General features: G+C 43.2%; 1 long non-coding RNA gene across 4 annotated transcripts; it reads left to right on the forward strand.

The window, feature by feature from the left end:
* The first annotated feature begins 445 nt into the window (after positions 1-445).
* LOC104875107 lies at positions 446-10,654 on the forward strand. Of its 4 annotated transcripts, none has more exons than XR_783944.1 (4): positions 454-524; positions 2,005-2,491; positions 3,627-4,048; positions 10,618-10,654. It is a non-coding gene; the product is annotated as an uncharacterized LOC104875107 (long non-coding RNA). The 4 variants fall into 4 exon arrangements; XR_004516580.1 differs by lacking the exon at positions 10,618-10,654 and having other exon boundaries at positions 2,005-2,156; positions 2,368-2,491; positions 3,627-4,382; XR_004516581.1 differs by lacking the exon at positions 10,618-10,654 and having other exon boundaries at positions 446-524; positions 2,368-2,491; positions 3,627-4,382.
* Positions 10,655-15,822: the final 5,168 nt, after the last annotated feature.

Here is a 15,822-nt window from a genome sequence, read left to right on the forward strand (position 1 = left end):
CTCAGTGGAAAAATCCCACTAGACTACATACGTGACCTTTGGCAGGTCTAGCCCCTGGGCAAAACAGGAAATCTTACAGAAAAAATAGCCCTTTGTGCTAACCACAGGGTCACGGGATCTGGAGCAGGAAGCAGGTGGTATTTCCTTGTCCTACTTGCCCCTAGGGATTATGCACTTACCCCTCCCCACATTTGGTAAAATACTGATTGCTGTATGGTTAAATGCTTGAATGACTCATGTGATTGGTAGAGGATTTGCTTGAGCTGTCCAATAAGCTTGCTGAACCCTCCCCCTGGGATAACAGTATATAATCGTTTTGCTGAGCCAATAAAGCGCCTTTGATCAGAAACCAGACTTGGGCCGTGTACTCTAACTTCTTAAAGATTTCCTCCACAGACATTCAAGATCGGATCGGCCTCTGATGACCCACGAATAAGAGGCGGCTCTCATCTCCTATTCCCCGCGGGACGGGGTCCCCCCAGAGAGCCGCAAAAATGTTTAAAACTGAGAAATGATTTGATCAGGTGTGCGTTTTAAAAAGTTGAACAGAGGGAATGAATGTGTGTGTGTGTGTGTGTGTGTGTGTGTGTGTGTGCATTAATTTATGTGACTTGGGCTGTGCTAATGATGATTAAACAGGAAAGGGGGATACATGTCAAAGGGATTTCAGAGACAGAATTTATTGACTTGGTGATTGAGTGGACCAAGAAGAAGGGAAAATTCAAAAGAATACTCGAAATTGTAGGTGGGGTCATTTGTTTTGATTAAAAACATGGGAGGGTCAATTTGGGTCAAATTCACTTTTGTTTGCCAAGAGCTTTTATGAGACATTTAGAGCAAGTGGCCAGGTAGGAAGATCTGAAGTTCAGTAAAGCAGGAATAGGTACAAGATTTTGAAATATACGCAGGTAGCACTTGCAGTCAAGATGCACTTGAGAATTTTGCAGGATTGCACTGTGTTACAAGGAGGTGAGGCCTGGGTTGGCATGTCAAGTTGATCTGAGGCTTAAGGGTCCAGTAGAGGAGGCAGCTAACAATGGGGCCTGAGAGGAAGGAATCAGGGTGGTCAGAGAGCCATGGGAGAGTTTGGTTAGATGCACCAAATGTTTCAGAAGACAAATTTCTCCATAATGTCTGGTTTCTTTTGAGGAACCTCCAGTTTCAGTTAAAATCACAGGGAAAGACAGACTCTGACAAAGCAGCCAGTGGCCAGTCCCAGAGCAAGCTTTGTAGCAGAACTGTGCTAGAATATAATACTCTTTTCCCTCAGCGCTGAACTCTGTCTTGTCTGTACTAATCAAACAGCATGGTCTGGTGGTTCCACCCAAAGACTTTTCAGGAAGTCAGTGAAAGTGTGTAAAAGAACAGAGATATTAAATGGTGATTGTCAGAGCAGGCTCAGCATTACCAGCTTACATCTTAGCTGTAGGAATGCACCCAGAGGGCTCTGCTAAGAGAGAAGACTGAGTTATTCACCTTTGTAGAAGAGTTTGGAAATGTGCATGCTTGCAGAGTCCCCGGACATGAGAGGGCTCCAATCACACAGTGAAAGTTTGTCCAGGGGTCCTGGTGTGCACAACTGTGTGCTTCAAAGGTAATCAGAGGAATGAATGTGTTTCTGTATAATTCACTCATACAATAAAGTTAGTGTTAGAAACACGGATGGAGAAAAAAATAGATGAAGCGATTATATTTCCTTCTGCTTGGAGGCCTTTTCCCTACTGTATATAATTTACACAGGTTGGCAACTTATACAATTCTTTGTTAGCAAATTATAGTGTACAATTACCTCTTCCTTCTGCTTATCTTTGTTTCTTTACCCTTTTTCCTTCAAAAATTTCATCCTTCTTGCTCTCTTCTCAAAGCTTTCAAAGAGAAAAAAGAAATTAAAGCAAAAACTGTAAACTCTGCTCTTTTCTACCCTTGCCTTTCTGGCCTATCAAAATCATTTTTTTCTTAGCTCCTTCTTAACACATTTAGACATAAGGTAAAGTTTTTTTCCAGATCCAAAGTCAAGAATCATGCACTAACAATGGAGCATGACTGTTTCAAATTGATATATGCTGTCACCGTCCATGGCTCCCAAATTCTGCAAGTGCACTGGATTTGGCAAGTGTCCCAACACTTTTCTGAGAGGCTTTGAGTCTCAAACTCAGGTATGAAACCAGAGGAAGGGTGACCAGCCTCCTGGGGGCTGAACTTGTCCAGTCTGCTGCTGAGCCTCACTTCCAGGAACGGTGCCACGGGTTTCCTGGGGAGGTCACAGGGGACATTTTTTTTTTTTTCCAAAATGAGTTCTCTTTTGGAACTACAGTGTTGAAAATTCCCAAAAGACCTCTAAAGGTTATACTTACAACTATTTCACAGCCTCACAGACCACTGTGCCTTCGGAACATTGCTGGTGAGACAAGCCCACCATTGGAGTGGACAGTCAGGTCATAGTTTGGACAACAAGACTGCAGAGTCTCATTTGGCTTCTGTGCATCTGCAGGTATGTGAGAGTCAGGAGCACTATGCTCGCTGTGCATTTGAATGTCCTCCGAAGCCTCCGTGTTCAAAGCTTGGTCCCCAGCTCAGTGTCACTGGGAGATGGTGAAACTGCACAGGGGGCCCTAGAGGAATCTTCTGGTCCCTGGGGCCATGTCCTGGAAGGGGATTGTGGGGTCCTGGTCCCTTCCTCTTCTTCCCTCTCTTGTAGTTGTCATGAGGTGAGCGCCCTTTCTCTCTCCCACGTGCTCCTTCTACCATGCACAGCCTCGTCACAGGTCCAGAGCATTGGAGCCAATTGATCAGGCACTGAAACTTCCGCAACTTGAGCCCAAATAGCCCTTTCCCACTTCAAGTTAGTTATTCAGTGAAGGAGAGCTGACTGACACTCTTTGGGACCTCTCATCCTCTGCTGGCAGTGAAAGAGAGCCACACTGAGGCCCTCAGAGTGTGACCCTGTCTGGATGAACTGTGTACACTGCTGCCTGATGAAATTCTCCTTGTCTCAGCAGTGTCGGGTCGTCGAAGTGCATGGCTTCCACATTTGTCATTTCTATACGCGCTTTATGGTACAAAAATGGGTCAGAAAGTGCAAATGAATGGATCGCAGATCTTCAACAGATTCATGTTTGTTAACTCCTTACCACCTGCGTATTTGTGTCGCACTTGACACTGTTTTTAAAACTCAGAAAATGTATTTCAGATGCCTTGTCGATTGAGGACATGAGACAAATCATCTGACTTGTAGATTTGTCTGCATATTTACTTTTATCCAATTGACATCATCTTTGTTAATGAGTAGATTCTGAAATACACTAGACCACACAAACGTAGAGATGAAGTTTCTCTTCTTAAAAGCTACTTTTGGGATGCTCCCAAATGCTTCATGGTTACCAAAGGAAATACGGTATTATTATATGGTTTGATGAATATGATGAAGAATTTTGTAAAATTGAAACAATAGGTGGCTATGTCTTGTTAATAATGCTACAAACACAAAAATTTAAAAAATCTAGCAAGAGCATAGCTCCTCTCTCATAGCTCCTGTTACTCATGAAAGGCTGTGCTATTAAGTAACAGGACTGTAAGGAAGCTTTCTCTATTCTGCTCTGTTTGACATTCTCTCCTTTTTTCCTCAGAAATTAATCACAAATGAGTTTTGAAATCACGGCAAAGATGAAGATGGATGTTTCCGATTGTAACTCTTGTCTTTATAGAGCGTCTGTTGGTTTTTGAAAAAGACTTGTTCATGGAAGATGTGTGGACTGCGAGGGGAAGAAGACAGCAGGGAAGAAGAGGGCAAACCTGGCGGGGGAGAGGAGGGCACAGACAGCATCCCAAGAAACCTTTCTACTTGAAGAAAATGCTGTGGTCTTAGCAGAAAATGAATCACATACAAACAGAAATGACATCGTAAATCAACTCTCTTTTTCCTAACATCCAAAGCCACAGGGCTCATCCGCCCCTGGGTCTATTCTAAATCAAGTTCATGTGGAATATTCCACTGGCTTTTTGCGCCAAAGAGCAAGAGCGAATCTGACAATAAATACACATTGATCGGGTGAGTGGAATATCTGCTACTAAAAGAACTGAGGCAGTCTGAGAAGTCATAAATTCTGGAGTAATGTCACTTACAATTCTTTGTGTTTCTATTAAATATTATGCCTGCGTCCTTCGGTCAGTTTCAATTTAATGTTGTGGTGAGCAACTGAGTGAACGTTTGTGTTCCCCATGTGGGTTATAGGCATCTGCTGAATATCAGGGAACATAATCAAGTGATTTGCCAACAATCCTATCAGCATGTGTCCTGTGCATTGTTCTGAGCTGAGAACACAACCGGAAGTATACGGACCATGCAGTTGGGTCGCCATGCATTTGACCTAGAAAGCATTCGGATCAGCCCAAGACACTAAGGTGTCATAATTATGTAGCTACATTCCTATTTATTACATTTCAAACATAGATGCTTATATTTCGTCTTCCCAATCTTACATGGTGAATCTGATCCTTTTCATAACTTGGTACTCAAGCTGTAGTTTTGGGTAGTATATAGTGAGGAAGTCCATATTCTTTAAATAAGTGAGTATGCTTTAGTGGAGATGACCCATAATTTAGAGATTTCTTCATCTAGAAGGCAATAATTTGAGGGTTTGGAAACTGTGACTCTATCTAAATGGCCTCAAATGTTGAGCTGTCGTGTTGGTTGTGGTGGTCCTAATTGAACCAACAGTCCAGATATATTTCTAGATACAAAATTGAAGACATCTATGTATAATTTACTGTTTTCACAATGCTGTGGTAATGCTGAGGCAGTGGGGGTGAAATATCAACTTCACCGATCTTGAGATCTGCATGGGAGATTGGTGGAGCACATTTCTGAGGCTGTACTGGTGGGTCAGGGCAGTGTGAACTTGGGGGTCTGTGTCTGGTCCCCAGTTCCCTCCTCTTTGTTGCTGTTCCTCACTCTGTTCCCAGCCAACACAGACTAAGTAGCTTTGCTTCACCACACCCTTCTGCCATGATGTTTCTGCTTTGGAGCCAGATTACCGTGCACTGGTGCCCTGAAATCTGACCTAAGTTATACCTCTTCTCTAAATTTTGTGTGTCAAGTATTGTGTCCAGCAATGGGAAATCTGACTAATACAACTATCATCTAAATGTAAATACAATTGGATCTGGACAGCAAAAACACTGTTAAATAAAGGGCATTTTTTTGCCACTTATTAGATGTGGCCTTGTTTTTGGACAAAAAATTTTTTTTTGATTTTCTGTATGCCTTCTATTTTGTAGCTAGGTATAAATATCAGTTATAAAGCCACATTTAAAAAATGAAATTTATTTGCCTGTATAGTTTTCTGCCTGGCTAGCTGAGCAGTAGGTGGAATAAGGTGTTTGGTAATTTTATGTGTATATTTTCTTCTTTTACATAAGGCATTTGAGAACATAGCTTGAAATGCTTTCTTTCACCATGAGTTTGATTCTTCTGGCCTTGAAGACAGCCACAGACTGAGGTTTTCCTGTCTGATGGAACCGTTTTCCTTCACAAGGATATTTGTCATGTTCAATGAGAACCTCCAATACCTGACACCTAAATTTGAAGAGCAAAGGTTCATTTTACCTCACAGTTGGAGAGGTTTCAGTTGATAGTTGGCTGGCTCCAAGGCAGGGTGGCACGGCAGAGGAGAACAGTTCATGGCAGGCAGAAGGCAGCAAGCAGTGAAATAGAGCAGTGGTTGGCAAACTATGGCCTCTAGAACAAATCCATTCTGGTTTCTGCTTTTGTCAATAAAGTTTTATTAGGATACAGCCAGCCACTCCTATTCCTTTTCTCACTCCAATGGCAAAGCTCATTGTGCCAAATGCTCTTGTGCCCACAAAACATAATATAGATACTGCAAAGCCTTTTGATAGAAAAATTTTGTTGAATACAGTATCAAACAGTATAAAAATATGTACATTGCCTTTCCACTTTTCCAACCTTTTAAAATAAGGCTGCAGACCTTAGTCAGGCGATGTCTAAGCCTGTGCTCCAAGAGCATTGCACAGTGATTTGCCTGACATCACTTCCACCTCCTGTAGTCTTCACGACCTCAGGCAAATCTCTGTGCTATTCACGGGGATCTCAGCTGGGACCTCCTGCAAGAGCACCTGCACAGGGGCCCAGCTGGCTGACACTTCTGGATCCCATGCCTCTCTTGGGGTGCTTCAGCTAAAGGCTGAACATGACCAGAATAATAGACTTTAATGTTCTCAGTGATAAAAGGATGTCAAAAATGAAAACTACGCTACAGGATGCAGACAGAGTGAGTAAACGATGCAGGACATTTTGGTGCAGTGCTTGGCTCCCACGCATGTAGGTCCCATTCTGCAATGGCCTTGGGATGGCACCAGGCAGTCACTGCCTCTTGGGCCTGCTCTTGTCACTTCCTCCCACTTTGTGCCTGCTCTCTGAACCCCGCAGGCATGGACATCCTTTCCTTTCTTCCAAGATCCTTGTTCAAGCAACTTTGAGTCTTTTCGGTGATGCTCACAGCATGGTGCCCCAAGAGAGCTGAGGTGTGGGGAAGGCTACCTGATGTTTGTGGCATTCTTTGCCACTAGCCTAGTCTCTGGCCATGGGGTATCCAGACAATGAACAGAGATATAAGGGACTTCTCTTTCCATACCATTTTTTTCTTTTTAAGCACAAGGAGTCACAGCATGGAGGGCAAAGTAATTTAGGACAGAAAATTCAGCCGTGTCCTGGCACTCCTGAGAGTAACACATGTTCTGCGATCCAGTAGAGATCTCCTGAGCTTATGGGCAAATGTCTTCAAGCTTGTAGCTTCAAGTCAGGAAAGCTCCACTTCTCCTTCCAGTCAGTCACAGCAAAAACTGCTTGGAGCACTGCCAAGGGTGACTGAATACCCAAATGGTTAAGAAGAGTCCGGGATCCTTCTGCCCCTGTGACAGTGTACATCCGGTCACAGATGATGTGCATCCAGTAAGGGGCAGTGCGTGTCCGGTCTCAGACGGTGCACTTCCTGTCTGAGGTGGCAGAAGCTTCATTGCACCGGAAGTCTCTATACCACTCCCTCCCTCCCACCCCTTGGCTGGATGATGAATCTTAGCTTGTGCTTCTACACTCTACCCTCCCCAACTCCACGTTCAAGTTGGGGTGATGACAAGCAGTTGGTCAAGAGTTTGAAAACTAGTGAATTAGAGGCTGGAAGAAGTCACCAAAATGTCTTTTAGGACATTTGTTGCAAAGTTATTTTTGTCATTTGACTGTCCCATGTTATAGTCAGGCTGCAAGTATAGCACAGACATACTCCATTTACTAAGGTATTGAAATGTATTCTGTGGAATTGTTTGATTTAAGAATTAGTACTTCCTTTCAACAGAATGGATCAATATTTAATGATGGCCAAGTATTCTCCCTAGTGAGGAGATTGCTGGCCATCAATTTGTCAAAATTACCACATGATTTCGAGATGCAATAGTTCTGTTAAAACGCTAACTCAAAACATGCTGTCTAGCTCCATCTCTCCCACCTCTTCTGGCCTTTGTAACTTGGTGGCCTCCAATGGCCAGAAGGCCCTCAAATGTGTAAAACTCCCCTATGTCCATGGGTTTGCTTTCTATAGGTTTAGTTATCTATGTCAACCACAGTCCTGAAAATAGTAAACAGAAAATTCAGAGATAAGCAATTCATAAGCTTTAAATAGCTTATATGACAGTATATTTTATACTTATTCCATTACTGATAATTATATTCAATCTCCTGCTTCACCTAATTTATAAATTAAACCTTATAGTAATGTATGTATAAGAAAAAAAGTGTATGCAGGGTTTGTTACTTTTCCCCTAACGGTCACCCTAATGATTGTGAAGTGATATCTCATGGGGGCTTTGATTTGCCTGATTATGATGATTAGTGATATTGAGGAACTGTTCATGTGCTCATTGGTGGTTCATATATCTTTGGAGCAATATTGATTCAAGCCTTTGCCTATTGTTTACTCAGAGTTTTTTTTTGTGGTGGTTATTGTTGAGTTGTAATCGTTCTTAATATATTATAAATACTAGTCTCTTTTTTAAGACATATAATTTTCAAATACTTTTGCCATTCAGGGGGGTTGCTTCTTTGATCTGTTGATAGTATTGTTTGATGTATAAGTTTTAAATTAAATGTACTAAATATCTACTTTTTCTTTGCTTCATATGGTTTCATAAAGCTTTCTGCTATGTTTTCTCCTGAGACTTTTATAGTTTTAGCTCTTACAATTATGTCTTAAATCCATTTGAGTCAATTTTTGTACACAATGTAAATGTACAACTTCATTCTTTTATTAGTAGATATCTTGTTTGCTAAACACCATTTGTTGAGGAAACTGTCCTTTTAAATGGTTGCATCCCTGTCAAAAATCATTTGCATCTTTGAGAGCTTATTTCCAGGTTCTTTCTTTTTTCTCTTTTTTGTGGCACTGGGGATCAAGCCCAGAGTCTCATGCATGCACTGGTTTCTCTGTTCTATTCTATTGTCTGTGTTTATGCTTAGTACCATGCCTGTGGACTACTACAGCATCCTGAGAAGTTCAGAAATCAAGAAACATGACATTTGTACTTCTTTCAGGTCTTTTTTAAAAAAATTTTTTTGACTTCTACTTTCTACATAAATTTTAGGGTTCTTTTATTTTTGCAAATAATTCACTGTGTCAAATGTGCTTTTATGGAAAAATGTCTACATGAAGGAAAAGCTTTCTTCACTTCCTTTATCAATGTTGTGATCATACCATTTCTTTTCTTTTGTTCTTTTCTTGCCCCATCAGATAGCAACTTTTAAATTTGCTTGCAGTGCCCCCTCCACTGGGTGGGTTGAGCCCAGCAGTTAGGTTGGCAGCACTTTCCTTGGGCAGCTATTTCACACTGAGGTCAGCTCCACTCCTCTGATATTTCTAGTTTCTTTGCAGGCACCCCAAGCATCTGTGTCTGCTGGGGTGGGCCATGGGAAACCTTTACCCGGCTGCTGTAAACATGGTCATCTGGCTAATAATGTTTGCGTGTAACTGGCAGGAACACAGCTGGCAAACATAAAGAGTTAGCCCCTCACTGCCAACTGGATTTTAATGACCAAACCACAAAGGTTTGAACTATTTAAATAAAATAGGACAAATGGAAGAAAAATCTAATATCCCTACCCCCAAAATAAAAAGCATGTGATTTATAATCTGCAGGACTGTAAAGCTGATGTTATATTTGCAAGAAAAACAGTGGAAATATTTCTTGGATATGCATAGCAGACACTATTTGCAGTTTCAGTCAGTATTTGACCCAATAAACTGTATTATTAAAACTTTGCAAGCACAAGTCTCTACCTTTTTCCTCTTGGAGGTTTGGTTTTGTTTTATTTTTTTAGCCATCTTCCAAAAGGAATTCCAAAGTTTTTTTTTTTTTTGACAATTTTATCATTTCTGACTTAAGCCTGTTGCAAATCTCTTTGAAACAAGTAGGCCCAAGGGTGGTTCAGGCAGCTGCCTGAATTCCACACAAATGTAAAAAGTCTCTTCCATTTTGAGTGCTATACTTTGCTGTAATAGAATCCAGATGCTTAAACCATTCAAAGATTACCTTTTACAGTGTGAACAGAAGCATGAATGTAAGTGCTATGCTAAAATGTAGTTAGATTCCAATTGTTACTAAGCTTTCTGAGCATAGCCTCTGAAGGAGAGTTGAGGCACAGAAGCCTGGGAGAGCGAAGATGAGGGGCCTGGGAATGTCTTATCATGCAGTCACAAAAGGGAGTCATAATTAGATTACACTGCTGCATGATATTCATAATTAACGGCTGAAGGGACCCAGAGACTCCTCTGAGACTGGGGTAATCACTCAGCAAGCTTCAGCCAGGTGTCTCCTCCATGCCACTGGAAAGAAGGAAACATCCCATCAGGATGCAAAACAGAACCCTGGACTCCAGGCGGTGATCACTGCCACTGTCCTTGCTTCCAGGGGAGTGGAGTGGTGGGCAGCCTTTCTATAGCTCCTTGCATGATTCTGCAGCTCAGGTGAGTGCTTAGTCTTGACTCAGACCACTTAATCCATTACTGAAAGGCTGAGCACCCCCTGACCTCGGATCCACGTTCAGTGACAGCCACACACACACACACACACACACACACACACACACACACACACACCAATAGCCACCTGTTATGACTTTTTCGGCTTCCAGATTGAATGCCTCATGGTTAAACAATGGAAACAGCCAGTCTGACAGCACCGTAATTCTGCTGTTAGGATGAGGTGAGCAGTCTGCAGATGGTTGAGCCGCTTGCTTTCTCAATACGAGGAATCCGTAGAACAGTTTTTATCCCATTATCTTCTCAGGGATCATTAGTGGCAGTCTTTCCAAGGTGGAAGAGATTGGTGTGGGGAGGAAGGAAAGCAAGGGAAGGCAACGGGGGAATGAGTAGGATCAAAGTGTGTTGTGTGCTGTAGCATGTGTGAGGATGTTGCAACCGGACCCAGTAGTCTATAAAATTAATAAGCACTAATAAAATGTACATATTGGTGGAAAGGGGCATTTATTATTCACCCATACTATGTGTGAAACTGTTTTGGAAATCTCCAAAGTGAGCGTTCTCATTACAGCAAAACCGCAAAGTCCTACGGAAGGTCTAAGAAGGAGCCCTTCTGACCAAATAGGTTTTTGCCGAGACCCCACTGCTTCCTCTGGAGATTGCGATCTCATTTAAAAAATAAGGATAGCAGGCAAGATTTTTAAGTTTTCTGATTCTACTCATTTATTTTAATAAATATGATCACAAGGGTCCCTGCCCAGAATGTTTATGCTGTCATCATTCTGCCTCCCAGGTCACTGAGAAGGGAGATCTGGCCGGGACCTCAGTGTGCTGTGAGGGTGGACGAGCACAGCTCCATTCGTTCTCCTCTGCAGACGCAGCGCTGCGGAGCTGAGGGACAGAGGAGGCGGCTGCAGCGCACTGGCTGGGGAGAGAGGGTGGGGCAGGAGGACCTCCAGAAAGGACAGCCCTGAAGTTGTCATCATCATTGTTGAGGCCAACGTCAGGAGGTTCCAGTTTCCGTCTGTGGTGGTCTAACTGGGGTCCATTTGGAGACGTGGAGCACCCAGCTGCATGAGTCAGCGTGGTTCTGGTCATGGGAGATCGGCCTGAGGCACAGAAGAGGAACTGGAGGGAAGATGGAGGGCTGTTGGTCTTCCTGGAGAAGTTTGCCGTGGCTGGTTTTCCTAATATGGACTCGGACGTTCTCACTGTCAGAGGAGCTCGGGGCCTCGCTGTCACCGGGCTGGCTGCTGTTCTCAGGGGAGCTCTGGTCTTTGTCTCGAGCGTCACTTCCTGCCTCCGGTGCAGAAAGAGGCCCAGACACCCCCCTCCCCCGTGGGCGGGATAGAGAAATGGCAGGAGGAGAAGAGGGTGAAAGGAAGGAAGGGAGAAGTCTGTTCACAGATGGTAGAATAAGTTTCCTCCAGATGAAGGAAACTAGAAGACAGGACAGCAGGAGCTTCGAGCCAGAGTTGCTGGGAACAACGCACTTGATCCCCTCGTGGTCTTTCAGGAGTTGCAAGGCGAAAGGCAGCCTCACTCGTTTGTGGATGACGTCACAGGACTGTCCCACAGCGTCACGGCTCTGCCAGGCCACACGCGCACTGCTCTTGCTTTGGCCGGTCCTGAATTTCCCTTGCTTTTCATCTAGGCGATAGTTAGCTTGGCCTTCCAGGACAGGTTGAAATGTTATTTCCTCGCAGAAACTTTTAGGGTGTCACCTACCTTGGTGCAAAACAATCAGCCTTTCCCTGTACACTCCAGAATAGTGACTGCAGCCAGCTCATTGTACACGGGAGCCGTGGACTTCTCTGTACTGCATATGGCTAGGACCTATAGCACAGAATGGAATAAATCCAGATTTTCTCTGTCCCAGTCAATGTGAGTATTTAAATTTGTACCACACACTGGTCTTGCTTTATCAGCATTCCTATACAGGGCCCAAAAAATACTTTGCACAACTAGAATAAAGTGTTCCAATTTTATATTTTCCTTCATTTTATACTAAAAAAGACAGCTCCAGATGTGGCAGTGTGTCTCATTATAATCACCGCTACCCAAACTCTTCTGCTGTATGTGGGGGTTCTGGTGTCGTGGTGGAATTATACACAAGGTTGCTTCAGTTCCACTCTTTATTGAATGATTGAAAGCTATGTCTTTGAGCCCACAGCAAACACTGCTGTTAAGGGGCTTAGCTGATAACCCTGTACCCATCTGTTTCTTGCTGACAGACAGAGATCTTCCCCACCAGAGTACAGCTTGGGGATCCATCCCTCTCCCAGGAGACCCAGAGAGAGGTCTCTCCGTCTACAGCCAGTGCATGCAAACTCAGCACGGATCAGAGATGCAATTCTGGCCAAGACGAGAGGGACAGTCTTTGGCGGGAGGCTCCTGGGGAAGGTCTCCCTACTTCTAAGTTAAAAGTAAAATGTGATGAAAAGAAGAAACCATGTCTTTGCATTGTAGTGTCTGCTTGTAGTTGTGATGTTTGGAACTATAGAAGAGTACAGCTATGGATGAATATAGCTGTGGAACTATCAAAGAATAATGCTGAGGATGGGAGAACAGAAATGAGGGGAGAATCTGTGAACTTGATATTATTTTTGAGCTTGTGAATGACAGTCCTGAGGTCACTCTGTTTCAGTGCTAAAAAGTATAGGAGATGAAGAAAATCCCCTCTTGTTAAAGACCAAGGAGATAGGTTTTCATTTTTTATTTGCTGTCAAATGTATGACAATGGATCTACAGAAAGAAAGATATAAAACAAGAAGAAAGACACAGTTATTACATCAGCTTATAAATTAGAGAAAGAAAATGACACAGGAAAGGACCAAAGAAAATTCATGTAACCATGGAATGAGTGGAGAGGCTCAACTGTTTTTGCCCAGTGAAATGCATGGCCCACCAGACTGGTGAAGGTCAGGTCTTCCTTCTTGGGCGAATTTATTAAGTGAATAGAAATTAAATACAGGGACTCACAAAGAAAAGCAACTCTAATTACCAAGCTTGCCAGGTTAAGAACTTTGAAGAGATAATGAAAGACAACCTCAGTGTTCTTTCTCAGGGCTCCCATATCTCAGAGCCAGTTTACCTATGTCTCCCACCCAGCTCCAACATCCTCGATGGCAAAATAGTGAGCAGTTCCATCAAGGCAATGAGGTAGCATTTCAAACACTAGAATATGAATTTAACTGAAAAAAATACGATAAATTTAATGAAACCGTTTGCTTCTATGGGTGCTATGGAAGTCATCACCAAATGATAAGAAAGAGTTCTAGTATTTTCCATTCCTTGGATGCCAAGGCATTAACAACCAAAGCAAGGCCTTTCTAGAAGCTGGGCAGGGGCAGTGGGGTGTCCAAGTAGCCCCAAGCCCTTCCCGCATTCATGAGGTTCACTCACATGGCTTCTCTCTCTGGTGTTCTCTGTGGTGTAAGATTATCCTTCCTGCTCCGGGTGACCTCGGGAAGGGCTGTGGGGTTTGACTTGGTCCCCAGGCGAGTAGAAGTAAGGTGCACCATGTTCGAGCTGAAGTTTCCCCAGCATTGTCTGTCCTCTGTCACGAGGAGGTCACACACCAAGTAGGGCTCACTCCTTTGCCTGGATCCCAGAACAAGGAACTGGGCCCAGGTGAAAGGTCACACAGCCAAGGAATACGTATGTATACTGCTGGTCACTTAGATCTCAGAGTTGTTTATCACTGAAGCATGGCTAGTGAAAAACAGTGAATGCAAGTTGACACTTAGGAAATGTTTCAGATTTCTCCACAGATTTATTGTTTCTCAAACCTCAGTGCACATAGGACATTTAAATGTGCATTTTAATTTGTATTTAAACATTCATTTAATTTGTATTTTAGTATATTTGTTAATACTTTCTCTCTTTTTTTGGGCAAGTTAATAGTTTCATAGCTATGTTCTTTACTGACAAAGCATGAGTTACCAGACAATTGGTTACATGGCAAGGTAGATAAAGCCCATCACAGCAATGCAATGTGGACTCAGCCTAAATCCAAAGTGTCTGCATGACCCCTTTTTAGTTGGAGGATTTACTAACCAGAATTGAGATAAGGCCTGTTACCCCAATCAAACATCTGGGTTAAAATTTAAAATGTGGTCCATCATCTTGGTATTTTTTATTGGCAGCACACCTGACCTCCAGACCCTGGAGTGTGGAGTTATCATCCTGGTTGACTGAAACTTTATGGCTTCCCTTGATTCCAGCTGAGGCTCCCGGAGCAGCCGTCAAGATAACGCTAACAATTTTTGAAGTGTAGGGGGCAGTAAGTTACAGTTCCGCAGCTGTCCTGGGAGGTGCTGGCCCTGACTTCCATTCATCGTGGCCCCATCTGCCTTTGTGACTTGTACGATCGTCCTTCTTTTATGACTAAATATGAAAGGAATTTTGGTTTGTCAAGCAAAGAGGAGAGGGTTTGGTCTGGCACCATTCCCAGCTCTGAACTTTGTGGAGGTATCCAGGGAAGATCTGCTGCTGATTGACACTGACAGTTAAAGGAAATACCTCGTCTCCTGGGGATCCTCGCCTGGCCCTTCACATCCCTCGGCACTCAGGGTCTCCTCTTCCTCTCCCTTGAAGCCTTCCTTTGAGTGTCTTACTTTTTATGAACACACCAGAAAGCAGAGAGTGTAGATCTTGCTTTATTAAATATCTCAGATAATACATTAGCACAGAAGATGCTCAGCCAACCATAATTGAAGAATATGTTATGTATGCACAAAAGCGTTCTGATCGCTGCAATTTAGCTGAAAATCACTCTCACAGAGATCCAGCTGACTGTTCATCCTGTCCAACTGATGATCATGTGCTCATCTTCTGAGACAAGATTCTGGGATCACCTTTCTCTGAGTCAATGTGTCTTCTAGACCATCCTAACATTATGCACACACCTCCAGCACACTTCTGCTGCAGCAGGATTATATTGTGGGTTTCAGGGAAGGGTGTGTCAAGAGTAGACCATGAACTATGGGAGCCTGGGAAGGAGGTGGTTGTAGCTGTTCCTGAGAACAGTCCTGGGAAGGCAGGATAGTGCCCGGGACTGTGCGGTACTAATGAACATCCAGTGAGCTTGGTGACTTTGGGATATGCACATGTCTTAGTCCATTTTCTGCAGCGATATCAGAATGCTCAGGAACTTAGAAAAGAAAGACATTTCTCTAGCTCCTAATTCTGAAGCCTAAAAGTCCAGGATAAGGTAGCCACATTTGGTGTGGGTGTTAAACTGCTTCATAACTTGACAGAAAAAGCAAGTGGGGGGCCTTGCTTTACAGCACCCCCTCTCCAACTTGAGATTTTTTTGGGGGAGGGCCTGGTAATAGTAACACTCTGCACACAAGGGCAAGTTGGCTTGCTACGGCTTCTGCCACAGACTAGTTGTGTGATGATAGACAAATAACCTGCCCAAGCCCAGGTTGCTCCTCTGTCATATAAAAGTAACAGAAATGTCCTTTTCTGCAATTGTGGGAACAGGATGGGGTAATCCAGGCAGAGCACTGTTCAGAGTTCCTGAAATGTAATTAAGATATAAAAAAGGGGTGTGGATGAAGAACTTCCCAATGTCAGAGGAGGCAGAGAGCGAGTCTCGAGGTAGCGATGCGGAGACTCACTTTTTTTTCCATTCAGCAATTTTTTATCTTACCAGTTAATTCTAATATAGACTATAAAATCATACCAAATACCATCATCTAGATGAAAGGCACAAAAGCACAAACAAAATATAATTTCTCTACAACCTACAGTTTGTTTCTACCCATAG

This window comes from Fukomys damarensis, unplaced genomic scaffold (genome assembly GCF_012274545.1).
Source record: "Fukomys damarensis isolate Sample0158 unplaced genomic scaffold, DMR_v1.0_HiC HiC_scaffold_11, whole genome shotgun sequence".
NCBI classification, from domain to species: domain Eukaryota; kingdom Metazoa; phylum Chordata; class Mammalia; order Rodentia; family Bathyergidae; genus Fukomys; species Fukomys damarensis.